The sequence below is a fragment of the Kogia breviceps genome, chromosome 4, assembly GCF_026419965.1.
Source record: "Kogia breviceps isolate mKogBre1 chromosome 4, mKogBre1 haplotype 1, whole genome shotgun sequence".
Lineage (NCBI taxonomy): Eukaryota > Metazoa > Chordata > Mammalia > Artiodactyla > Physeteridae > Kogia > Kogia breviceps.
The window spans coordinates 119,862,425-119,890,413 of record NC_081313.1 but is presented as its reverse complement, the minus strand read 5'-3'; the positions used below and the strand labels follow the sequence as shown (position 1 = coordinate 119,890,413).

At 43.6% G+C, this 27,989-nt stretch overlaps 1 protein-coding gene and 1 long non-coding RNA gene across 8 annotated transcripts in view; one reads left to right on the top strand and one right to left on the bottom strand.

Moving 5' to 3' along the window:
* ARHGAP26 (Rho GTPase activating protein 26) overlaps positions 1 to 27,989 on the bottom strand; it is a 470,919-nt gene that overhangs the window by 42,614 nt on the left and 400,316 nt on the right. The window lies entirely within an intron of this gene.
* On the top strand, positions 452 to 21,614 carry LOC136794055 (uncharacterized). Of its 2 annotated transcripts, none has more exons than XR_010840266.1 (4): positions 452 to 987; positions 2,996 to 3,269; positions 8,135 to 8,200; positions 16,520 to 21,614. It is a non-coding gene; the product is annotated as an uncharacterized lncRNA (long non-coding RNA). The 2 variants fall into 2 exon arrangements; XR_010840267.1 differs by having other exon boundaries at positions 472 to 714.

Sequence of the window (27,989 nt, the reverse complement as noted above, 5' to 3'; positions counted from 1 at the left end):
AACGGGCTCATGTGCCACTTTTAAATTGCATGGGGTATAGGAGAATAACTCTAATACCAAACTAGTCATCCTGATGCCGATGTGTTGGGTTCAGATGGAGTCAACAAAACTAGATGAGCATGCCCGTCAGGGCTCTCAGCATGTGGCAGCATCAGCTTTCCAAAGGGCCTGTGTTCTAAAGGATCAGGTGCACTATGATTAACCGAGGGCCATACCGTGCAAAAATACTTTCCTTGACGTGATTTATGGAAACAACTACTTACAAAGGACTTGAATTTGAGAATGGAGTGGCTAAAGATAGAGAGACTATTTACTTAAGAACTGGCATGGCCAGGCCACCATCCAGTAAGAGCAAAAGATTTGTCTCTATTTCTAGGAAACTTCAGGACATTCTGGCCTGACGCATCGGGTGACGAGTATATAAAACTCAGTTGCTATGTGGCTAATTCCTAGGCCAAGTACTTCAGGCAGGTGAGAAATTATCTTGTACATCTTCTGTGTTAACGACAAGCTCTGGATAAAGGAATTCTTAGCTCATGAACAAATAAGTTTTATTTTTTTCAAAACGAAAATGGATTTATTTAACAAACCGTTATGAAGCATCTACTCTGAGCCAGGCCTTGTCCTGGGTGCTGGGGATCCTATGATATACAAGACAGTACGATGCCTCCTCTCATGGGGTTCAGAGCATCTTGAGGAGAGATGGACAATTAAGCAAGTGAGTTATGAGGCAACATAAGATTTCAGAGGGAAAGCGCTACAAAGAAAATAAAACAGGGAGATGCGGTAGACAGTGATGGGTGGGGGTCAGAGGGTCAGGGCAGGCCGGGGCATATGAGGATCACAGAAAAACCTTCTAAGGCAGCAGGAACAGCTGTTGCTAAGGTCATGTGGCACGAATGAACTGGACTTGTACAAAGAACGGAATAAGCACAGGAGCATGGCAAGCAAGGAGACAGCCATGTGAAGTGAGGCTGGAGAGGTCAGGTAAGGTAATCAGCAAGGGCCAGGTCACGTAGGCCAGGCTACAGAGTTGAGATTTTATTCTGTGTGCAACTAGAAGGCACTGGAGAGTTCTAAACAATTTCCTGAATCTGAAGTGTTAATAAACATTTGATGTGTTTATAGAATTAAAAATTAAAAAATAAAACAAAACAAAACAAAACCACCCACCCCAAAAAATCTCAAAGGTGAGTACCATTTCCTAAGTGGGGAGCCCAAATTCTACTTTTTGCAAAACTGATTGTCCAGAAATCTTTTTCAATGTATTTTATGTGTCTACTCATTCCTATAAAAAACAAATTTGTATTACTAAGTTCCAGGCACTGTGCTGGGTTGCTGAGGAGATACAATGGAGAAGACATCATTGGCCCACAGAGACTATGAGACAAATAACCAGGCGATGACAACTTGCTGTGATAACACACTATCGGGGGATATGTGCTTCCCTAATATGCAGGGGTTCCCCGACCCAGTCTAGGAGGGAGGGTAGGGGCTAGTGGTGAGAATTAGGAAAGGCTTTCTGAAAGAAGTGATGTTGAATAACACAGCTTCCCTGGAGGTAAGAAAACACAGGGCAAGGTTGAGGAAGTGAAGCAAGTTTGGTAGGGTCCAAGCAGAGGGTTTAAACAGAGTCAAGCAAGGGTGTATCACCCAAGGCCTCTCAGTTAAGAAGGGTTCTGGAGTTTATGTTATCAATGGTGGGGGAGGAGCATCAAGACTTCAAAGCAGGGGAGTTCAGGTTTGCACATCCCAAGGGTTACAGTATAGAGAATGAGCTGGAGAGACCAGTCAAGGGTCAAGAAGACCAGAAGGGCAAGGCTTGGGCAGGGGTGGAGGCAGCAGGGATGGAGACCAGTGGGCTGGTGTGAGAGGGGCCGAATTGACACGTCCAGATGACTGACGAGAAGTCAGTGGTCAATAAAAAGGACCGCAAAGAAAGCTGGCCCAGTTTCCAGCAAGCAGATGGAGAGTGGTAAAATGCACGGAAACAGGAAGCGCAGGGTGAGGAAGAGGGATGGGTACAGGGTTGCGAGAGAAAGCCTTCGTGCATGAAGTCAGCTGGCATTGGGGCTCAGCAGACAGTTGGACACACGGGTCTAAAGAACAGGCAGAAGATCCGGGATATGGACAGTCTTCGGCATGTTGCTGGCAACCAGAACCATAGAAAGTGGTGCGATCCGTTGAAGAGTTAAGAAGAAGAAATAACAACTTTTAAGAGCCTTCAGAGGAGACAAGCAGAGAGAGAACAAGAAAACGAAAGTGTGGTGCCACCCAAGACAAGCCAAGAGAGGGCTTTAAACAGAGGGGGACTTTGACCACGTCCAATACTGCGAGAAAAGAAGCAAGATGGGGGCTGAGAAGGGTCCCTGAGGTGTGACAGGAAAGACACTGGTGACTTGAGCAGAGTCAGCAGGGTAGCTAGGGACAAAGCCCCGGCTGAGCGGGGAGGGTGGAGTGGGGGGGGAGGGTGGAAGTGGAGACAGGAGGGATGCCTATATTTAGTCTCAAAAATAGGGATGAAACAAATTCATCACAGAACTATCCCCACATTAACAAATCAAATGTGGATTTTCCAAACATTGGAAATAACTCCAGATATAAAAAATGGGAAATAAAAGGGTCATTTCAGAGGAAACTGCCTGAGGCAAGAAAAGCTGAAGAAATCCTCTCAAGATGTCTCCCTTCAAATGCCTTATGGGGTGGCCACCCAATAGCCTGGAGATAAGGACCCTGCGTCCCTCCCAGTGAGCTTTGCCCCAGGTATAGGGGAGGTGATGCCAGGGAACCAGACCTCAACTGCAGCTTACTGTTTGTTCTGAGCAGCAAGGGCAGCACGCAGGGGAGGAGAGCACCGCCAGCAGAAGAGAAAGTCATGGTCATGAAAGGCATCGCAGGTGGTCATGGGCTGGTCCAAAAAGCTGACATGGTTACTGATTATACTTGGGGTCCCAAGCTCTCTCCTCACTGCCTCTCCTGCTTGTCTATCCAACAGCTATTTTCTAAACACCACCTTGATGCCGGGAGAAGTACTGGACACCGAAGAGCAGTGAGATCCAGTCCAGTGCGGGAACCTGGTATCTACACAGAAGAATGTTCTGCAGTTAGTTAAGGGGAGCGTGGTGGGCTCAGCGGCCTGGAGTCATAGGATGGATTTCTCTGTCTGCCCTGTGCAAGCTGTGTGACCTTATGCAAGGGAAATGATCTTTCTGAGTGTCCGTTTCCCCATCCGAAAAATGAGGTCATAGCAGGATGCCTCCTGGCTGATGGTGAGTAAACGTGAAGGTCTCAGCTCACTGTCTGGCACCACGGGAGCCCTGGACAGACGGTGGCAGCTGTTGTACTAATGACAAAAATCGGCCCTGGCTATTGTGACAACTCGGAAAAGCAGTACCCCGTGTAGTCAAAAAAAGGGGGTCAGGGAAGGCCCCCCAGCGGTGTTCACAGTGGATCTTGGGAGGGCTAGCAGATGTCAGCAAGTGCAGGTGGGGTGGGGGACACCAGGCATGGGGAACTGCAATCTCCTGTCTTTCTACGTCTCTCTCAAAGTTGTTAACCCCACACAATGAATACGATGCTGTTTTTTTCTGGTGCTGATTCCACAGCAAGAGCACAGGACTTGGAATCAGAAGGTCCAGGTTTGGAGGGCAGCCTCCCAGCTTAAGATTGCCACACCCATGAGAACACACCACCCAAGCCCTCTCAGCCTCAGTTCCTCTCATTCACAAAAGGTAGGCGCTAGCCGCCCTCACTCCTCCGTCAGCCAGTCCCTGTTTATCAAACACCTACAAACAACACTGTCAAGTGCAGGGGACACAATCATGTACCAGGGACAGGCATGCCTGTGAGGTATGGTACAGCTTAGTGCATGAGCCAGAGGAGTAAACAGGCAACTAGAGTACAGTGTGCAAAGTGCTGTGATTGGTGTAAGGGCAAACATCAAATGAAATACTCTATATGAAGTGGCTCTGAAAAGCAGGAAGCCTTATCAATATATTCTGTAATATTATTCTAATACTGCTAGCCAGATTCTAAATCTCCCAGGAAGTTTTCCAAACTTGTAGTCTACTGATGGCATCTTGTTTCCAAGGCAGCTACGGGTCAATGTGTACATCAAATATGTGTATATGTCTGCTCTATATATGCTGCCAGGTTCTCTGTGGTCTGGTAATCAACTGTGACAGAGCATCTTGGCATTCGATAAGGCCTGCCCACCCTGGGTAGCATTATGGTTGGTGATATCACATACGTTTCATGGATCCAAACCCTAAAGGCTTGTGATGCAGTCTGATATGCCAATCCCTTTATTCAACATGCACTTTGTGGCAAAACATCAGCTAAGAGAGGTCCTGAGAGGGGGAGGGTACAAAGACAAACAAGATGGCTCCTGGTCTAAAGATGATCAGTTTAGTTAAAAAGACACTGGACACTAAGGTGAAGAGGTGTTATAATTAATGCTATGCTGTATCCAACTGGAGGGATAATATCATCTAACACTCAAACTAGGACCGTGAAAGAGGGGTGACACTGCTAAATTTATACTTGGGCTATAACCATAAATTGAGCTATATGGTCCCTAGATAGAATATAGGGATCCAATTTTCACTCAAAGTAACGGCAGATAAATGTCAGAATATATATATATATTTTGGCTGCACCGCCTGGAATGCGGGGTCCTAGTTCCCTGACCAGGTATCGAACCTGTGTCCCCTGCAGTGGAAGCACTGAGTCTTAACCACTGGACCACCAGAGAAGTCCCAGAACCAAAGCATATTGATACTGTAGCCTGATTCGATGTAACTCACGTTTTTGCTTTCCAGGAAACTAGTTACCTCTTTTCATGCTTCCTTGCAATATATATATATATATATATATATTTTCATATTGGACCCTAAAGGCATTTGTGGATTTCAAGATTATGAGTTGAAAATTTCATAAGGATGATAATCAGATACTTGAGACTTTTTTTTTAAATGGCAGAAATTTACATTATAGTATTGAAATTTAAGTTTCCATGCCATTTCTACCCTTCTGCCTGATGACTTGCCACTTAGGTTTATGTTAAACCCCCATCTAAAGGTATTTCCTCCTCAGGCTCCAAAATGAACTTGCTAAGTGCTTTTTAATATTAACATGTAAAAGCATTCTCCAAGCTACCCTAGGGCTAAGCCAAATTAATTTCTCATTTTTAGACCTATTTTCTATATCCAGTGGTAAAAGGGCTCTACTTTAATGCGTGTGAGCGTGGAGGTGATACTCCCAGAAAGATGAACTGGAGGCAGGACTAAACATATGCTGGAGACATCCATATGTTATGGGGTTTAGAAGTCACTCTCCTGCCTAAAGGGCTCCTCTGCCAGGCCTGAAGGTAAATTCCCATGTGAAATTCACTTTCAAAGAAAACTCCCTTTGGATTAAAGCCCACCATCTAAGAAGTGAGCTTCTGTTCATAAACATGCAACTAGACTTGGTGGCCTGATATCAGATTATCTGCAGTCTACAAAGCAGCAGACATCTCACTACACAGGTGACATGAGTTTCCATCTTTCTTAAGGGACAAATGCTTGGCCGACCTTTGGCTTAGAGAAGACATATATCTCATAAAGATGATTCTGTCTCATTTCACATGTCATATTTCAGATGAGAAACTTAAAAAGTGAAGAGGAAAAAAAGTCAAAGTTGGTTAAAAACTCCTTATGTCAGTTCTCTCCCAAACCTAAAAAAAGAATCAGAAAGAAACACAAGCCTGTTTTTACAAAAAAAACCTCACTCCTTCCCCCCATCAAGTATACTAGACAGTATAAAATTTCTGGACCAGGTATATATTAGGAATCTTCTACATTTTGGTATCTATAATCCTTCATAACAGGCAGTATATAGTTTTTTTCAGCCTTTTCTAATAAACACTAAAAATTTGGTTAAAAAAACAAAAGCTTTTCTAAAACATTTCTGAAAACACATACTTGCAAATGAAAAACATCATGCCAAGCTGTGGAATGGCAGACACCCTTCCTTCATGACAAGATGATATCAAACAGATTTTCCATTAGTGTCACCAGAGTACCACAGTCCTTAGGCATTTTGCTTAATGTGTCCCATGAGTTGCCTTTCATGATGTTTATCAATCCCTTTGTTTATAAATTCTGCCAGCTTCAAGCATGACCCTAGATGCCTGAACTTCTTCTGGTTAAAATAATACAACCAACTGAGGTCACTTGTGAAGCACTAGTAAGAGTTAGCCCTTATGTTACCTAAACAGCCATAAACAGGAGACAGACTTTGGGGCTCCTTTTACCTAGGAAAAGAAAATCTTTTTAAAGAGCTGGGGCAGTAGATGTATTCTGAGCACGTGGGTTCTCTGGCATTCTTCCTGTAGCTCCATATCAAATTTGAAATGTCGTTAAATCACAGGTTTACACTTAAGCTTGCTTATCTCTGGTAATGGACTTGGACACATATCAAAGAACTTGCCCATGGGCACTTATCAGTCCCTGACAGGCATGAGGCTTAGGAGTTCAACATAGTACTTCATTGCTCACTTGTTTAGAAACTCAGATGTAGTGTATCAGCCAGTATTTGGATAAGGGCTCCAATTACCTAAGATCCTAGGTAATCCTATATTGCTCCAGGGTTGCCTGGTTATAAACTGCAGCTTTCAAATACTCTTATGATGGATAATTCACAGCCATGGGCTAGACGTCTATCTCTATATCTATAAATAAAATATATGAATACCCTTCAACTGGTTTGGAGAATGGGGACGTTTCTTTCTTTAATTTTTACATTAATCGATGGCTTTGAATGGATATTACCTCAGTTGATAACATTTCCAAACATTATAAAAGGGTATCAGTATCAAACGTAGACAGGGAAAAATAAGTGGCCCTTCCCACTGACCCCCTCTTCAGAAGTAAACATCATTATGAGTTTCGTGTACTTCCTTCTGGAGATATTACATGAACATACAAGCTTATGCATGTGTGTGGATGTGCCTGTATGGGCACCTGTGTGAGATCCCCCCCTTTTTTTTTACATTTGAGTACCTGTCTTTATTAGGAAAATTATAAGTTCATATACTTCTTTTCATTGATATGACTTCAAAGTAGAAACTGTTGTTTCTCAAAAGGAGTTGTGACTTGTTTTTTTTTTTTAAAAAAAAAAGCACACCGCAGATAGAAAGCTGCCTTCTTCTGGACCATTTTCACATTACATGGGAGATGCAATTTAAACAATACAAAATACAGTATTTATCACATTTAACACTGAACCCATCACTGCTCAGAGACTGAGAGTCCAGAAAGGTTGCAGAATAACAGCCTATATGGGATTTTTCAACTTGGCAATGTCAGTGATCTCCTTAGGGGACTTGAAGGTTTCCAGGGAACATTTCCCAGGGATTGGAAATTTCCCAAGGAATATGTGTAGAGGGATCAGGACCCCACAATTCTCATCCAGCTACAAAAGGATGCACCACCTGGGAAAGGTGATGAATTCCCAGTCCCCCTTCTTTTTAAGAATAGTAGTAAGTTTTTACATTGTTCTGAACACTGCTTGTTTTCCTTAACAATATATCCTGCAGACTGCTCGCTCCATCAGCCCATGAAGAGTTGCCCCCTTGTTCTTTTTAGTGGCTACATCATATACCATTGCAGAGGTGGATCTTATTCAACTAGATCTTTACCAATGAACACGCAGGTTGTTTCCTATCTTTTGCCTTCTAATCAGACAGAATCTCTGAGCTGGAATGGGACAGAAGGGGCACTGTATAAATACTGACGTTTTGTCCTACTTAACTACCATCCTTTTTTTTTTTTTTTTTTGGCGGTACGCGGGCCTCTCACTGTTGTGGCCTCTCCTGTTGTGGAGCACAGGCTCCGGACGCGCAGGCTCAGCGGCCATGGCCCACGGGCCCAGCTGCTCCGCAGCATGTGGGATCTTCCCAGACCGGGGCACGAACCCGTGTTCCCTGCATCAGCAGGCGGACCCGCAACCACTGCGCCACCAGGGAAGCCTCTACCATCTGTCTTTTAAAACACATTGATGTCTAAACAACATGGAGAGACTATTTGGAAGAAATGGATGTCAGCCTTCCTGCTGCTACACACAGAAAGATAAACCCTCTCCTCTCTTCTAGAGCTAACGACTGGTTTCCAAAGCTGAGGAAGTTTTGGCGTTGCCCTTGAGCAGCAGCTGAATCCTGGTAAGAGGAGCTACTGGCTTTGCCAGAACCCAATTCATCCTGTTGGGCAGACCAGCCTGGGCACCCAGGCAGCCTCCATCAGACAAAAATTTTCTGTTAAGGTAAACCTCTTAGGTTAGGGAGCCTAGTGTGGAATCTAGGTCACAGCCGCCCCTCCTTTCCACATAGCATCATCCAGGACTCTCATCCTGGTGGGGCTCTAATTTAGTACTTACATAGGCCTTGGACAAAAAAAATCCCTAAACAGTAAGGTGGTGAAAAAGTCTCTGGAGCTGGACTGCCTGGACTTTGGGCAAGTTACTTAACTTTTCTAAGGCTCAGTTTACTCTCTGTAAAAGGGGAAAGTAATACCTACCTCAGAGGGTAATTGTGAGGATTAAATAAAATAATGCATAGGTAAATTGCTAAGCAAAGTGCCTGAATTTCATAAGGGCTCAAGAAAATGTTAACCACTATTAATGAAACAATCCAAAGCCACTTCTTTTTTTTCTGAGAAACATCTTGACCCCACCTTCAAAATAGATCTGTGGTGAATTCTGGCCTTGGGGTGATGCTCTGGTCTCCTGACTCCTCTCTCTCCAGGCCCCACGTTTCTTACACACCCTGCAGAATGGCTTGCCATTTCTTGAGCACACAGAATCTGCCTCCTTGTTTGTGTTCAAGCATTTCCAATTGCCTACAAAGTCTCCCATCTTCACATGGGTAGCTTTTACTCACTTCCCAAGACACAGTCCACAGGGTGAGGCTAAGTGTCCCTCCTCTGGATCCCACCGTGTCCTGAGCCCACCTCCCTCACAGCACTGTCAAGGGACCTGGGACTAGAAGGGACCTCACAGCACTAGAAGGGACCAGGAAGCAGGTCTTCGTAGGAACTGAACCCTAAATTCCCAGCACCCAGCTCAATGTTAGCACGCCATAGCTACCTGGTAACTGCTTGCTGAATTCAAATGAACCCCAGGGTGACAAGGATTCCCGTCAGCCTGCTTCATTTCCTCAATAAAACATAATCTATGCTTCCGGTATATTCTTTCAATCAACAACACAGGTATCTGCACTTCAGGTGTCCATACTCTTAAAAACCTCAATTTAGAGTCACCTGTCAAAAGCAGGGCTGAGGTGACAGAGGACAGCCTTCCTCTTCTAACAGAGCTCCTGCCTTCTACCTGCCATGCCCGTAACCAGGCAAGTGACCAGAAAACCACACATTTTGTTGAGATTGTTCTCCTCCCTGCAGCACAGTAAAAACGAACTTTCAATACTTCAGTTTAGCATTTTACTCTACAATTAGAGTAAATAGGAGAAACAGCTGTATCTAGAGAGCCTGACTTATTTTTTGTATAAAACTGCTAGGAAAGATGTGGTCTATTGCCCTATTCAAAGTCATTAATGCAGAGACTCATATGACAAATTAATATCAGAACTTGCAACTCTTGCTGAATGGGCATGCTTTGGTTGAAGAGAAAACTGAATTATACATTCCGTCATATTTTTCCCTTCTTCATCATAGCTGCTAGGTAGCTCAGGGCCCTTTGAGGATGAATAACCCTCTTCTTCTCTGAGCCTTTGTTAAGCTGCTATTCTTTATTCTCAGTTTACTCTACTGCATCCGCATTTTGAGAAAGAGTAATGAGCCTTATGTTTTTGTTTGGTTATCAACAATTCTTGGAGGGCAGGTGTCACCAGATACCTGGCACATGGAACACATTTGCCTGCAGTGTTACCCAACTGTGCTCTAAACACACAAACACCATACAGAACTTGTTGGCACACAAAGACTTGAAGTAAAAAACAAATGCCTGCACTTGGTAAAGGCTTACGAGTCGTAAAAAGCTGTCCTAGTTTTAGCTGGCAACAGGAGCCAACTGTGCATGTAACGGTTGCTGCACAGATTTTTGAAATGGATACGATGCCCAAGCTGTAAAGCCCTCCATTGATAAGTGTACTGAAATCACTCCAGCCCTTAGGGGTACAGTTGTACCTTCCAAGCAATAAAAGGAAGGAAAGGGAAAAAATGAAGAGGAAGTTCAATCCCCAAATCGCAAACCTAAGAGCAAACTGGAACTGCAATCAGTATGTTCCGGAATCGTGGTGACACCAGAGATGAAGGCTGGACTTCCAAACACCCTGCTGCCCCCTCTTCATTTTGGAGGGAAGTGTAAGTGGCAAACAGATGGTCAGCTTTTGAGGGAACGTTTTTAGTTTTGTTTTTAATGGCAGAAGACGAACAAATGAAAGGAAATCTCATGAGTATGAAAACACACTGCTTACCTGACATTAGAGGGTTATGGAATGCTTAAGGAGAGATTAGCACCTCTGCCAACATACTTGCAGTCTAAAGAATTGGCTGTAGAGTTGGAAACTTTAGAAGGATGGGTGCTCTAAAACTGCATTCCCTTCCCCTTCCTTCCTTGTGATGGGAGAAAATGGCCACTGCCTTCCAGCTAAGGATGGGCTGTATCAGTCTTATCTCTTAGTGTCTGTCAAAGCTCCAGATCTCAAGTGTGGCTCATGTCCAGGCTATAAAGCACGGGCAGGAATGAGGGCAGGAATGAAGGACTGGTCCTCAAGATGATGGAAGACTTGTTGGCCTGGGGGCTTATACAGGCCTCTGTTCACATTCTGGTTCTGCTTCCTCCCAGCTCTGTGATCTCCGGGATGTCACTTCATCTACCTGAAACCCAGTTTCCCCATCTGTGAAACGGGGATGTTGGTGGTATTTGTTTACCTCGCTGAGTTGTAAGGAAGATTAGGTAATGCATGTAAAATCGTGAGACTAGTGTCTGGCAACAGTAGACAGCCATTAAACATTCACCCTTTTTCCTCCCTGGAATCCCCCATTTTCCTCCTTTATATTCTCTGTCCTTTGTTATAGCTTATCCCACCTCCTTCCTGTTCTCCTCTCCCTCCCTCCTTCTCTTAAACTTTAGCCTGACCTCTTTTTTCAGGCACTCATTCACTGCTACTTATTCTCCTACATACTTCTTAGCTCCCCTAACTTGCCCAGCACCTGAACTTTAGTGATATAGGGAATGGAGGGTAAGAAAGGGAGAACCAGTGATGGGGCTGCTATAGTCTATCTCTTTCCTAGCCCAGCCTTAGAAGTCTGTCTTCACCCAACCACCTCTAATAGAGCAATCAAGTATAGAGGTTGGTTGGGGGTGGGGAATACTGGAATCTGACTACCCGGGTTCAAATCCCACTTACACCCTCAGGTAAGTTAGGTATCCTCTCTGTCCTCTTTCCTCACATGTAAAATTGGGGTGATAATCCCTCATGCATTATGATGATGCTATAAATAAACACATGTCAAGTACCCGGAACATCCGTGCTTACTGAATGTTAGCTACCGTCATTGTCACCACCATCATCCTATATTTTGTGGAGACTTCACCTCCCCTCATAATATTTTCAATCCTTGAGAGCAAAACTTGTGCTCAGGAATACGAATCAGGCCCTGGAGGACCAAACCACGGTGGAATTTTCCAGCAGCTCTATGTGATCCTGGCAGAAGAGTCGGCTCTTATCCACTCTCGTAGGCTTTGGACAACGTCACCACAAGTTGGAGACTGGCACATAGCTCAGTGAGCCAGCTGTTGGCTGCCCTGCCGTTTCTGGCAGGCCACCAGAAGATGCCACCACCCAGTGGCCTGAGGAGCTCCCAGAGCCACTGAGCCCGAGGATACACTGTCCCCATGTGTTCACGGCTCTCACAGAAGAGAAGGGGCCAGTGCTTTGAGGTTCCCTTTCCTCCGGTTAATCACATGCTAGATGCACTCCTCCGCACACTGTCATTAACACTAATGGAGGCCAGGCCCTGGCACACCAGCGTCTGCCACGCGTCCTCTAATGATCTGTAATGGGCACTGATAATGAAACTTTTTCCCAGAAATTTGTTTTTTAAGTGAATCAACTTTGCCCAGAGCTAAGTAATAAAGATGACATTTTCTTCATTTTTTAAAACCATAAACTATGCTATTCTGGGAGGAGCCAGTTAACTAGGACTAAAATAAGAAATTCTGCAACAACCATTTGGACTCAAAAAAGGGACATTTTCAGAGAACATATGAGGAACTATTGGGAACAATAAAAAACAGTACAGATTTGCCTCCTGGCATGTAAAGGCACCAGATCCTTCACTAAAACCATGTCAGAAAGACCTGCAGAGTAGACATTTGTGGTCTGGGCTGCCGCTCCTCTGGGCACCACCCCTTCTCCATTCTCACGGTCCATGTGCTATGAGTGTCCGTCCACCTCCTTCCACCCAGACAAGGAGGAACAGACAACGCAGGCCCAGCCCAGCAGAGCATCACACCCTCTGGCCACAGACGCTGGGTCAGGGATTAGAGAGGTGATTCAGTTTGGACTGAGAAGAATCAGGTCCAAAGGACTGTTCAAACTTTTAGGGAAGACAGTTCAAACTGTTCTTTTCTCCTGGAGCTGGAGTTTTAAGGAAGTCAGTCCAGCTGGTGGCAATCATCTTACAATCAAAAGGAAAGTGCTCACCTAAGAGAAGAGTCAACACAGAGGAAAACTGAGCTGAGAGATGGCAAGAGCTGGGTCCCAATGGCAAGAAGGCAAGACCTGAGTGCCTGGATCCATGCATTCCTGAAGCAGATTTTCCTGTGCTTATCAATTATGTAGGTGAACCAATAAGTTGCATTTCAGCCTGAGGTAGCTGGGCTGAGTTTTCTGTTACTTGTATCAAGAATCCTGATTGGTAAATTTGCTCAAGCTGACACATACGGTCTTGAATATAATGACTGCCTATTCACTGAAAAGATGTCCGATTAGGGAAGTTTATACTAGTGCTCAATTTCCAGAAACATGTGAGGAGGACAGGAATAGTCAGCTCTTAGCAGAGCTCAGAAAGGCACTGGATTGAGAGAAATGCAAACACTCCAAAAGCAAAGGCCGGACAGTAACTTCTACAGTGCACGGTGCTTTGTGACAATTTGTCAGCTAGAGTTGAACAGCGGGGATGCAGTTTCCATCATTCACTTATAATTTGAGAAAGAGAATAGATGTTACTGATCCGAATGAAAATAAATACCAGGCTCACTTTAGTAGGTTTAGCACAGTAACTGAAGGCTAAACATAGCAACTCTGTCTAAGGAGTAAAAATAAGCAGGAATTTTCTGTAAGGCTATGTGATCCCTATTTATATTCTCTCCTTGTTAAGCCCACTAAGACTCTGGCCTGCCCCAGTTCTCTCCGAGCTGCTTTCCCCATTCTGAGCTCAGAGCTACTCTCATTGAGCTATCGCCTAGCTCCAAGGTAAGCAGCCCTTGCTGAAAGCTAAAGGTGTCAGAATTTGTCTGATGTGTTTGGTGCTGGACTATAACACAGACAGGAAGAATACAGCTTATTTTCAGACCTGTTTTGTTCACTTTTTACAACAGAAAACTCAAAGCAAAAAAGCAGCAGCAGAATGTTGTAGGGTCTTGTGTGACATTTAGAAATGAAAACAGGCCCTTTGTGGAAGAAAATTTGGCCTAAAAAAAATAAAGAAGAGTTCCAGATGCTGAGGTCTTATTGACTGGGAAGCAAAAGTGGGATGAAAGTAGGGAACGTCTCAGGCAAGTCAATTACACAAGATAAATCGATAGAAGATGTTCCACTGGGATCCAGCTAGCATAGAGTTCTGGAATGGGAAGACAACATTACTAGGCTTTCCCAGCTGTAGCACCTAAAGAAGTAAAGAACCACATTGACATAAGAAACAAAATAACTGTAATATTATAGATGAAAAGCGTTATGTTCAGACAGAGTCAATTACGAGCAGCTCTCCGCATATGCCTGGTATGTTCCTGCCTCTGAGCCTTTCCCTACTGTTTCCCTTGCCCAGAACACCCCTGGTCCCTTCTGCCTAAATCCAACCCATCTTTCAAGACCCAGGTTCAAGTGACAGTCTGATCACAAAGACTTCCTTGATTGTCCTAGCTCAAAGTCATCTCTCCTGTTGGGGAATTCCAGCAGCACTTCATCCTGCAGCATCTAGACCATTTGAGTCTTGTTTTACAGTAACTGTATATACTTTATATATCAATAATATATATAATTATATAGAATGACTATATATTCTTTTTTTTCTTTTAACATCTTTGAAGTCACCGTGCTGTCCTTTATATCCCTAGGATTTAATTTATAAGTGGAAGTTTGTACCTTTTGACCCCCTTCACCCATTATATATATATATATATAATAAATTAATATATATTTATATATGTTATATATTTCTGGGATCTCTCATTTTAAGGGCACTATCCCCATCTAGCTCATCTTTAACATAATGTGCTTACATATTGAGGACATTCAGTAAATACCATTGAATGACTGAGAAATACTTTGGTTGCAGAAGACTGAAACACCGTGAACTAGAGGAAGGAAAAAGGAGCACAGGAAGCCACCTATCTTCTGTTTCTCAATGCACATTGGAATGACAGCAACTGGACTTTCTCCTTGTGGGGGAACATGGCTGCTCACCATTCTAGGGGGTAAAATAGATTCTTAACCCAGTTCCAGTTAAAATAATCCCCATGAAAATATTAGGGTTGGCCTGGTTTGGTCATGTACCCCTACCCCCCATTTCCCCACACGATTACCAGAATTGTGGTACAAAATCTCTATCAGTGAGGAACAAGGTTTCCCACCAAGTAACTCTACAAAGAAATCAAATTTAATTATTTAAGCACCCATGTTTTTATTATAACCAGTGGACATCTTTCTAAGATACAGCACACATATTTTCTACTTTCAAAACCAGAATATATCAAGTGGAGTTTACTTTATTGAGGAATCAGGATTATAAATGTCAACTACTGTCTTGTGCTGTCATATAACTGTGACCCAAGGGACTGTTGGGTATGAAGTGTGACCTGCTCTGTATCCAGACCTCTGTATTATTACCATCTTTATGTATTTTTTTCTCCTAAGTTCTCTGTACCTTGCCTCATCAGTAATTATTAATTTTTATTCTGTGAATGAAGAGAGTGAAGTGTTATATTCCAAAATACTGGAGAATGAGAAATCTTGGAGCCAAGTTTGTCACAATTGTGTGCAAAATAAGGTATATATGTTGGACAGGGCAACCTTAGAACCTGGTCTCCCCTCTGTTCCTGATGAAAAGTTTTGTAACCCAGCCCCTGTGGCCACAGATGACTAAACTGTAGAAGCAGCTAGCTGCCCCAGGGTCTCCGCTCCAGAGGCTGGCCACCAGCCAAGGACAGGGCCCGGCAGAAAGCTGGACTCAGTCAGCCAGTCTCACTCTCAGGACATCAGGCTGGGAATCAGAGAATTAGGCAGAAGCAGAAGATGAAATTCTGTGAAGAGTGAAGCTATGGGGTACCACTGGAGCCACGGAAATCCAAAGCTTTGGACGCAGAAGCCACGAGGGGGAAAAAGATGCACACACAGAGTAAGCCAGGTGTGAGCATCAAGCAGAAGCAGCTGGACACCACAAGGGCCAACACACCTGGTAGCTGAGGGGTGGTGATGTGGAGCAAAAACAGCCACCCAACTTCGTTTTGGTCCCGGCCTTCCTCCAAGTGGCTCTACCTCCCTGTAGCCCCAGCTCTTCCCAGCCTTGCCTGGGTTCCTGACCTGAGTTTCCGCCCGTCATATTCCCTTAGTCCCCCCAAGTGACCCGAGGGTATCCAACCAGGCTAGAAACCAGGTGAAGGTGTGGGCTCTTCCAGCTATTCAGAGTGCTCTGGAGCTTGCTGCCAGGTGTGCACTGGGACTGGTCTACAGGGGGAGGGGCTGTGATACTCTGTAACTCAGATATGCTGGATCCCTTCTCACCCCATGCCCACCAGGAAGCAAGAGGCAGCACCTCAGTACAACCACCCAAAGACACTTCATGTCCTCAACTATTGTTAAAATGGCAACTGTGACATTCATTAGGGCAGGTAACTTTTACTGAGCACTTATTACGTGCTAAAAGCCACACTTAGTGCTTTATGTGAACTATTTCATTTAATTCTCAGAACAACCGTATGAGGTAGACACTATTATTATTCCTATCAAACAGACGAGGCTTACAGACGTCAAGTAACTTCTTCATGGCAACACAGCTCATAGGCAGTAAAGTCAGGACATGAACTCAAGCCTGTCCCAGAGCCTACGCTCTTAACACTGTGACAGACTGAATAATGAAAACCTGACTTGTACCGAGGACTTCGTGAGGTGACGTGGAAGAGGAGTCACATCACACACCACTTATGAGAAACTCCTAACATTTCCTTTGAGATAGTTCTGTTCCCCCAAAGCTCCCCATCCAACTGACAACGCCCTCATCTCTCCTCCCTCCTCTCTCCCCAGCCTCCAAAAATCTCAACCTGGATGCCCCATTCAACAAAGCCAAAGCCTGTCCTGAGGAGTCCTGACCCCACTTCCAGATTTGCAAAGATGCACACTCCAGTCTCTCAGCTACCACATGGAGCAAAGGGAGCCCCGCAGCGAAGTGTGGGAATGCAGTCGTGAAAGGATCACACTCTCTCCATAGAAAAGGGAATGTCTTTAGAGGTGGCGAAACACAGGTCAACTCGTCTGAGCAGAGACAACATCTTCTTTCTCTTCTTTACTACAAATCATTTTTTTAAAAAGATTTATTTATTATTTCTTTATTTTTGGCTGCGTCAGGTCTTAGCTGCGGCATGCAGAATCTTCATTGAGGCATGTGGGCTCTTTGTTGCGGTGCATGGACTTCTCTTTAGTTGTGGCGTGCCGTTTTTCTCTTCTCTAGTTGTGGCACGCAGGCTCCAAGGCACGTGGGCTCTCTAGTTGAGGCATGCGAGCTCAGTACTTGTGGCGTGTGGGCTTAGTTGCCCCGTGGCATGTGGGATCTTAGTTCCCCAACAAGGGATCGACCTGGCGTTCCCTGTATTGCATGGCAGATTCTTTACCACTGGACCACCAGGGAAGTCCCCTTTACTACAAATTCTTGTATTTCTCGATGAACCTGGAGTAAAGCTAAGCCTGAGGCTGTGGCAGGACACATCCAGGGTCCTGCTGGAAATCACACTGCTCTCCTGTTTTGGGGGCCCTGCACACTGATTACATATTCATATTCTAGAGGAGGGTCTTGGGTTTCTGCTAAACGTTTTGAACAGAGACCCAATTCTTCCCGAGCGGTGCCAAGTTCAGTGGGTTACACGGTGAACTTGTTTGTACTAGGTACACCAAAAGTGAGGAATAAGGAGGGAAGCCGGCTCGGACCGCGCTTCGCCAGGAGCATTCAGGTCATTGCCGACAGAGCTCTCTATGGCCCGATTCAGAGCAAGCTGTATACAAAGTATCAACTCAGCTCAGGCTCTATTAAGCCTCCCTTTGTATCACCAATGGAATTGGTTACTGAACCACACCTTGAAAAGGATAAACTCCAGGAGTTGACATTTGTGGAAGTGGAAGAAAAGCCTGGAAAAATCAGCTGACTTTGCAAAGAAAAATACTGCAAGAAGAGTTTCTTTCTTTGAAATGATGAACCAGGGTGCTTGCTTGTGGACATATCACCTAATTGACTCACACTGAAATTAAAGGCAGAATTAATAACTGGCTTGTGAGGCAAAGGGAATTTAACGTAGAATTTCCTTTTAGACAAAGAACCAGAAAAAAGAGCCCTCACCCCTCCATAGAGATTTAGGTGTTGCATGAAACTTTACTAGCAAAACTTCTCTTGACCCACAGCAAGGCAGAGTCTCTTTTTACTTATTTTTCCTGGCTACTCTGATTCAGAGTTTAAAGAACTACTAAATCTCAAGAACTTTCCTTTTCCATATAAGGTCAGAAAACAATCCTTCAAAGTATGAATTAAATTTCAATTTAACAGTATATCTGGTGTAGGCCTTTACACAAGAAATTGTTACAGGTTTTTGCAACAAGTATTAGTAAACTGCTAGTTTTGGGGGAAGAAGAAAAGTACAATTGTCCTAATGAGAAATCCTCTTGTTAGGTGTGGAAAAAAATTTTAAAGTGTAACATATTCAAATGATCAAATTCCAACTTTTCATTTCTTTCAATATTTTTTTTCTCTCTACATCATTCTTATGCTCCAAATTTTAAATTCTGAGGCATCTAAAATGTTAGATCCATAGTGGATAAAATAAAAACAAAACAATTGGGAATGGTACCATTTTCTCTCATAAGCCCAATGCTTGAAAATAGGCAGAGTTTGAGAGGTAGAAAGTCTCCCAGGTAACAGAATAAAAAGGTTGGGTCATAAAACCAGAACTCTTCCTCCCCCATTCTCAGTAAACTGGACCAAGGCAGACAAGGAAGTTACAAACTTCAAGCAGATCTAGAAGAGATTATTGGAAACCCTGCCTATACAACATAAATTGCAAAGGCACTTCATTCAACCATCAATACTTTTGAATGAATGACCAGACCACTCACTTATGACTTAAAATCTGTCTCTCATTGGCAGCAATATTCGCCTCATGTCCGTAGACCTGATTTCCTCCATGTGGACTGTCAAAGATTTGACGAGGAGAGTATTGTTCAATCTCTTTCCTAGTGCCTGGAACGGTGCCTTAAACAGAAGGTATTTATTAAGTGTTTGCTGGCTGCCTGGGAAGGGACTGTCCATCAGATCTGGCTGATTCTGGAGGCTGATGTTGGTGGGGTCTCCAGGCCCAGGTAGGCTACACTGGCAAATATTCAACTGGTGGTGTCATACTCCAAGAGGACACATAAAGCAGAGCAAAGTCTCTGTCCCTGAGATTTAAGAAAGGGTAGAAGCTTGAGCAAAAGCAGTCAGTGGTGTTCCGCTGCTAATAATTATTTAAATTGCACCCTTCACTCGGGACAGTGCTGGGTCTAACTGCTGTCTGCGATGATCACCTTGGCTCTGTCGGTCACTAACACGTGGACCTTGTCTCTACTGGATTAGTGTGTCCGGGAGTCCCATGATTCCACTTATTAATTCTTGATCTTCTGCCAGTTTATTTTCACTGTGACAATTGTGCATCATAAGTACCCCCACAGGATGACTCAGGGCATATTTCCTCTAATTCCACTTTCACACAAAGGGTCAAGAGAAGAATGGGAAAGAGGATGTATGTGTGTGAGGTGGGGGGGACTGTTTCTCCCCCAGACGAAGCAGGGAGCTACATGGCACTCCTACTACCACGTCTCTGTTGTAAGGTACGGTGGATGGAAGCTAGGGGAGGTGAGGGTGTAGTCTTCCTCCAAGACAGAGTTGAAGCCAACACATTTATTTGAAGATCAGAAATCTCTCCTGTGCTTCAGCTTTGGATTTCCCAACTTGCAAGCAGTATTCTTCAAGTCTAAAGGCTGAAGTTAGTGGGCTTTAATCATCCTTCTCAGTGATGTTTGACTTGATACGACGACAGCCTTAGGCAATTACCTTCTCCCATTCCATCCTGGGTGCCGCTATCCTTAAATTCTAATCTGCCCATTTTACCTGCTTAAATCATCTAAGCTTTTGAGTACAGTGGTGAACAAAATAGACTGAACAGGGCTTTCCAACTTGCTCAAACCCTAAGATGATTTCTCTCTTACGTCACTGCTTTAGTCACCAAAAAACTAAACAAATCACCTATTTTTAGTGCGTCTAATCACAAACAGTATGGCTTCCTCTACTCATAATAGAAACTTAAAAGAATGATAAAATTACTAAATTGTTCCTTTTTCATTAGCAGGAAGCATGTGATCTTACTATCCAGAAGGTGGGGAATGGATAGTGATGAACACAGGTGATTTAGGCCATGGGTCTGAGGTTACCAGAGCAACTGCTAATTATTATGGAGTAACTCTAGCGTACCTCCATAAAGGTCAGGAGTTAAGGTTTTTCCATTATATATTCTGCTTTAAAATGGGGCTTTTAAAGGAAATTGGGTAGATGGCAGATGGAGAATGACAGATGAAGATCAGGTGAAAGAACTATATATAGCTCAAGAAAATTGAACTACTTAAATTTCACAATGTTCGTTGAGAGGATGAGAGGGAGTTCATGAGTAGCTAGCTGACCTTCTTGTTTCCTAAGTTAGGGCTTCCTAATTTAATAAGAAATCTGAAATCAGTCCAGACATAGAGGTCTAACTGGATCCACTCTACTTAGCCCCTGAGACAAACTTCCTCTGCTGTCCTACAAGAATTACCATTTGCTAAACTGACCTGGAGTCCTGGACAGACCAGCTTGGAGTGGAGGAGTCATCTGGCCACTGAATGAATTATTCAAATAGCATTAATTTCATTTAAAACATACTAAAAGCATCACCTTTCTGTAGGACCCTCATTCTTCAATCAAATAGCAGGCATCTCACTCAGATCATTAGTTACTGAGGATACAAATGTTAAAGGTTAAAAAAAGAGAATTGTTTCTCACAAAGATATACTCCACAAATTTAAGAGAATAAATAAAAGAACGGCAATTTCAAAAAGGAGTAAATCTATTTTAACTGAGTTTTCAAAATGGAAAAATCCATGCATGTGCTTGTAAAAAATATTCCAAAACGATAAAAAGGTTGTATTGAAAAATCAGTACACCTTCCAGCACAAGCCAGTTTGATCTGCCTTCATTAGAGAAAGCCACACTGATTCATTCTCCTGTATCTTTCCAGAAATATTACAAACAGGTACACACATCTGTCTGTGTATATACTCCTGGATTCTTATATGTAAGTAGGATCACACAATGCACACTAACGGTTTTGAAAATAGTTGCATGTCAAATTACCTAGGAAGTTTAAGAAACATAGCAAACCTCAGATCCCACCCCAGATCAATGAACTCTGAGGCTCTAGGGAAGGGGCCTGCACGTTGGAATTTCTCATTTTAGGCTTCCCCGGTGCTGCTAATGTGCAGCTTGGGCTGAGAACCACAGCTGCACACTACCCTACACCTTGCTCTTTCCCTTCACGCTCCAAACCTGCACATATAGAATGACCTCATTCCTCTGCTGTACTGGGTAGCAGTCCTCATTACGATTTATTTAGGCAGCCCTTTATTGATGGTTATCCATTCTGGCCCCTTGGCTTTTATAAATGGCACCACACTATACCTCTGTGCTGGACAGCATCCAGTCTCCATCCACCCTCCTCTCTGGGAGCTAACCAGCATGGATTTCATCAACAGGGTTTCCTGTTGGGTTCACCAATGGGGAGCTCTGACAGCAGATTAGCAGGAGGAAGGAGAGAGCCAAGGTATTTATTCCCTTGTCTCCCTTTCTGAGAGGTCACCTCCATTTGGCTGAGTCCCTTGACCAAAGGTCCTTTCCAGGTGCCCACTTGATAGAACTCTCTCCCCTTCTGGGTTCTGGTAACCACTTTCTACTCACATCCCTTTGGCCTAAGGATGGTAATTAGTTGGCGGCTACTAGCCCTGGCAGTGTTCTAACTCTTGTGATTTTCTTCCTCCCACCTCTTTGTAAATAAATTATCCTTGAGTTATGCTATTTTCATTGTACTGATTGATGTTCCCCTTAGGATTCTAATATGTCAACCTTGGATGGGTATTTTGCCTTTATTTCTTTGTGGACAATACTGTCTTGGTTCCCTCTGAGAACATGGCTTCTTCAAAAAGGCAACAAGCGGTAATAAGGTTACCTGAAAGCAGCTATTTTATCCCTTTTTCTGAGCATTTTTGACAACAGCCAAGGAACAGCCCCATCACCTCTTCAGTGTGTTAGGAGTAATGGAAGAAATACTGAAGCAATGGCTTAGGGAGAACCTCACTGCTTCCTTTAGAAGGAAGCTTATAGGCACTTCCAGTGGATGACTAAGATGAAGAATTTCAGGATGATTTTTTTTCCAGAAGTGACTTTTTGCCATAACGCCAGTCACATTTATATAGAGTCACAGGCTGGAAAGCAATTCCTGAGGCTAAATTATCCCTCAGTGAGAACTCAGGATTGTAATTACGTTACAGTCTAATTAGTATAGTTTCAATTGGCTCCACCCAATGGAGAAACAATAGGGTAGATGCTTGACAAGACTCTCAAGAGTAAACACCTAAACCTGATGACTCTGAGCAAAGAGCTTGAAGCCTGACTTGTAAAAGGAGTGCTTCTACTGATTTCCGTGTATTTGATTATTTGTAGTTGATTTAGTATAAGTTCTTTTATTTTAAAATTATTATCTCAATGTTTTTAATCCGGTTGCTTTGTGTCACACCAGGACCAAACAAATAAACAAAAATAAACACTGACTGTCTATCTACTGCTACAACTGAAAGGAATCAACACTAGGGGCTTGTTCACTGGTCATGGTAGGGGCAGTCTAAGAGCCAATGATGATAAGGTAATAAAAAAAATTATAGTAGCAACCAATTTTTATTGACCACTTACTATGAACTAAGCCATTTACTAAGTGTTATGCAGGGATAGTTCACCTGATCCTCACAAAAACCTTAAAGGTAGGTATTATTATTATTATTATTATTATTATTATTATTACCATTTCAAAGAAGATGTTTAACTCAGAGAGGGCAAATAACTTGCCCAAGTTTACACAGGATATAGCAGAGCTAAGGTTTCACTGCCCAGGCCACATGGGTTTTTCCCTACACTGGACCCCAAAGCTCACTGATGCTTTGTCCGTGATATAACCCATTATGTTATGACATAGCCCATTCCAGTCTTCAGATAGCTATTTGTGGCCATATATCTATTATAAACGAAATCACTATTCTTTTGAAGGATCTCTGCCATAATAATACCATCCATTATAAGAAATACATTTTCCCCCTCAAAAACAGAGTATTTTAGAATAGCATTTCCTAAACTGTGGGATCCTGTTTTAAGAGGCTGAAGAGAAGCACTGTAAAACCATCTTCTGTGGTCAAATACATTTAGGAAATGCAGCATAAGACATGCCCCTTGGGAGATTCACAACAGACATATTAAAGGCACAGAAGTCCTCCTGTCAAGATTCTGTTGAACTTTGTCCAACTCCATTCTTTCCACCTGTCTCCCATTCCTGCCTCAGTTTGGGGAATGCTGACCCAGAAGTCTCACACCTTTCGTACATGCTGATGCTGACCCACCACTTTCAATATCACATACCCTGAGTTCTCTTCTTCTGTCAATGCAAGGGTCTTGACTTTCTCGTGTTACACACATAGTACGTGCTCAATAAAAATATCTATTGGCTTGATTAATTGATGTACTCACCCTCTCTTGATTTACGACCGAAAGGCAAGCATTTGTAAAGCAGCTGGCTGGCTTCCTTGGTTAGCTGTAAAGTATAGCACGGGTGAGCTAATTGTGTTCCCCTGAGGGCCAAGGGCAGGGTGCTCTTAAGCTCCACTACTGTTATCACTGCAGGGACAATCAAAGTGCCAGAGATGACACACGCTTGGCCCTGAGAGCTTTACATTGAGGTATATCCAGATTTTTTTTCTTGTGGAAGTCTATCAGCCTAACGCATTATGACCACGGTTCTCAGACTTGAGCATGTGTCAGAATGACCTGCAGGGCTTGTTAAAACACAGATTGCTGGGCTCCTCCTCCAGAGTTGTTGACCCAATAAGTCTGGGTGGGGCCTGAGAACATGTATTTCTAACAAGCTCCCAGGTGACACCAATGATGCTGGTCACAGGGCCACACTCTGGCAAACACTGTGCTGAGCTAAGACCCTGCCCTGGAAGAGCAGCATGCAGAGACCAAAGCAGACTACAGTACATGGTTTTCTATATTCTTAATGCAGAGAAGGCATTGGAAATAAGACCCCAAGGCTGTTTCCAACTAGAAATGTGTTCCTAGCTAAGGAAGCATCTGCTTTCCAGACTGACTAAAAAGGTTTAAAAAGCAGTACTTGAACTCTAATATGATTTTAATTTACCCAATTTAGGATCTGGATCAACCAATAAGATTCCTCCAAATTATATACACAGGGAGGGAGACAAACAATCCCAGATCTAACCCAAAGCGAGAAAAACGGCCTTTCAGAGTTCCTTCCAAGTCCACTTACAGGCATAATAGTGCTGAAAGCCATGCAAAATCTTAAGCCTATTTCCTTCCCTAAAGACACTAGCAAAAACTGGAGATTTAAAATGCCTAACACCTACTTACACATATAAAATGCAGCTAAATCCAGAATGAAATTCGTTCGTTCATATGTTTAATGAAACCCCAAGGCTTCAGCATCTACTCCATGTCATGGCAAATGGGGGGAACTGTTTAAGATTACTTGGTAAGATTAATTAGTTTACAGAAGAAAATGCAGACCCTTTATATGATTTTAGCTCATAAAGCGGGGAAGAAAACAATCTGTGTGAAGGAAAACACTGTTCCATTTGTGACTTCCACTCTGCTGGCAAACGGGGATGCTGGCTGAGCACTGGAATGATGTCCAGTCCCTGCCCCCTCCCATACCCCCTCTGCTGACAGGCTGGAGAGATCCAGCCCACGGACAGCCCTGGTGCTCAGGAAAGAAATACTGCTGGGTCATGAAGCGTGAGGCCTGCCTCGATCGATTTTTCTGTGAAAAAAAGAAGAACCGCTAATAACCAAACACATTTATCCAATAAAAATCAGATGGGTCACCAGGCAGGAATCTCCACCCTCAACCAAGGGAAGCCAGCTGGGCTCCTGACTGGCCTGGGAGATCTTGGCTGGGGAATGGGAAAAGCTGACAGGAGGCCTCTCAGGAAACAAGAATGTGGGTCATGTCAGTGACGAATCTCTGAAAATGTCAAGGGAAGCTGGCCTGGTACTTGGAAGAGTTTTGGCCATGGTGGCCCCAGGAGCCTGAGACATAAGAGGGAAGGTTCTGGGCTTGTCCAAGAGACAACCACGACCAAGCAGGCTGGAGCCACCGTGGGGGTGGTGAGGAGTAACAGGAAAAGGCAAATGACTCCTTGTGAAAATCATTACGCTTTCGAGCTATTTTTCAAGGTGGTGAATGCCACCAAATTTTCATGCAAAACTGTATGAAGAGACCTTTTCTGCTTGGAGGTAGGTGAGAAATAGTATCCTCAATCTAACAGGAAAGATCCTCTTCCCACAGAAAACTGACTCAACCACAGAGGAAAACTTCCTCTTTCAAATCCCTGCATCCCAAAGAATGACAAAATAAAGATCACTGGAGCAAAATCATAGTTGCCTGTTTGGGTGTAACTCTTTTGGCATAAAATAGCACTTAGATGGTAAAATTACTTTAAAAAATATGCCATTAGTTATCAGTTGTCTAATGCCTCTTATTCCTTTAGTGATTCATTTGGTCCCAATAAATAACAGCTAGGCATGCAGCTTATCAGGTACCCCATGGGATGTGGAGGTTCCCACATGTCTCAGGAACAGGCTTGCCTACCCCAGCTGGTCTAGGTTTAAGGTGGGGCAGCACCTGACTCTACAGTATAAGTCCCTTCCTTTTCACTGATACTCAAAAGACTGACCTGACAGAGAGCTCCAGGCTACCAAGATAGGAAGCCTGTGTGGAGAGATGAGCAGAACAGCCTGGGACATCTCTCTGAACCAGAAAAATACACACCAGCGTTGACGGAATACAGGGAGAGAAAGGATGGTGTGGAAGAGGGCCTCTGAGTCATTACCGGTAACTGCCATTCACAGTGCTGTACATGTAAATGATATGACAAAAGGTGATCTCATTTAACTGTCACAACACATTTTTGTGGAGGGTATGATGACCCCATTTTACAGATGAAGAAACTGAGGCAGAAAGTCCTAAAGTAACTGGTCTCCTTCCCCTCCAAATCTGTACCTCCTTTACTCTGTGTTGGTTTTCTCCACAGAACTTCTCAACATTTGATATTTGAGATACTGATGTTACCTTACTAGAATATAAAATCAATGAGAGCAGAAACTCTAATCTTTCTACCACTCTATCTTCAGCACTCAGAATAACACCTGGCCCACAGTCAGTGTTCAAAAATATTTGTTGAGTGAGTTTTGACTGAATAAGCAAAACAGAAGTAAAATTTTAGAGAGCTCTCTCCAGGCAAGCTTTCCCCAGGTTTCAGATGAGAGCGCTGAATCAAATGCAGCAGGAGCCAACAGTGCTTCAGAGAAACAACTCTGCCTGGAAGCAGGCCTTGTTTATCCTCTGAATTCCAGGCACTGTTCTCTTGCCGCCTCTCACTGGCCACTAAAACCAGAGAGGACGGTTGACTCTGGCAGAATTTGAAGGCTTCTGGCATGCACACATCTTTTAGGTAACCAGAAATAACTTGGAAATGCATGTGTGTGTGTGCTAAGCGGAAAGGATGAGAAAAATTAGTTTTATTGATGGGGCTACTGGGCAGTGAGTTATTTTTTAGGGGTGGGGACCACTTAGGCAGAGAGAACTCCAAGGCTGGGTTCCTCCATTGATGGGATCATCCCCTGCTCTCCTGGCCTTCTTTCAATCCCAACAAGCCCCTCCATCCCTACCCCAGCGGTTTGAAAAAAGCATTCCCCTAGTCGGTTTTAATTTTGGGGAATTACTGCAGTATCTTAAGTCCCTAGTGGGATGTCCCCTGACTTCTTTCTCATCATTTGTTTACTTCCTCCTTAAAAATCACTATCTCCCAGAAAAGTGGTGGCACGAGGCCATCTCTGTTGGTCACTGGGAGAGGAGAGAGTGACTTATTTCTGCAGTCCTTTGTAAGCACCCAGTGAATGACCTCCATTCTTAGAGACAGGTCAGCTCCACTCCTTCCACCACCGGGAGCGGGCATTGGGCATGTTCAGGGGCATGTTCAGGGCCAAGGAAGAAAGAGCACCAGCCAGTCGATGTTGGTGCCAGGATTAAAACCTAGGGCTTCCTGCTTTCCATGCCTTAGCCATCAGCTATGGGTTTTGTTTTGTTTCTGAACTTCTTAGAATCTCATTTATGAGTCATTTTCTTTCAAAGAAGATTCTGAAAATGGAAACGCTAATCTCCACGTGCCACTATGCTACAGTGAGAATCTTCCATACCTGACCCAGGCAGCCCAGTGCCATCCCAAGGAAGGTGCCCATGACTCTGACTTGTGTTAGTTAACTATTGCTGAAAAAACTGGCCTAAATTCAGTGGCTTAAAACAACCACAATGTATCATTTTTCATGAATCTGTGGGGGTAACTGGGCAGCTCTTCTGTTGGTCTTTCCTGGACTCACTCATGTGGCTGCATTAGCTGACTGGTGGCCTGGGCGTTGGGCTTGGCTGGGACAGAGGGCTTTCTCTCTCTAACAGTCCTTCATCCTCAAGGAGGCTAGGCTATACTTTTTACATGGTGGCTGGGTTCCAAGAGGAGATGGGAGGCTGCAAGGCCTTGTGGTCTGGGCTTGGAAATCATATAATGATCAAATCAAGTCAGAGGGTAAAGGCCAGCCTAGATTCAAGGACTCCACCTCTTAATGGGAAGGGCTGCAAAGATTCTTTGGCCGTATTTAACTTATCACAGGCCTTGGAGACAGATAAGAGTGAAGTGGGCCAGTAAGAAGAGAGTGACTAAAGAGTATCATCTGTTACCAAGCAACATATGAATTTAGTGTGGCCAAATCTTTTAACTTTCCAGAAGAAGCTGGAAATCTAGATTTTAAAAAAATTTACTAATAGACTACATTTTAGAGCAGTTTTAGGTTTACAGAAAAATGGCTCAAAATAACTTACAGTTTTCATGTAACTCTCCCCTTTCCCTAAGTTTCCCCTACTATTAACACCTTTCATTAGTGTGGTACGTTTATTGCCACTGATGAATCAATACTGATACATTATTATTACTGCTATTATTATTAACTATTAACTAAAGTCCACAGTTTACATTATGATTCACTCTTTCTTTTCTATGGGTTTTATGGGTTTTGACAAATGCATAATGTCTTGCATTATGCATTTAGTAATATTTA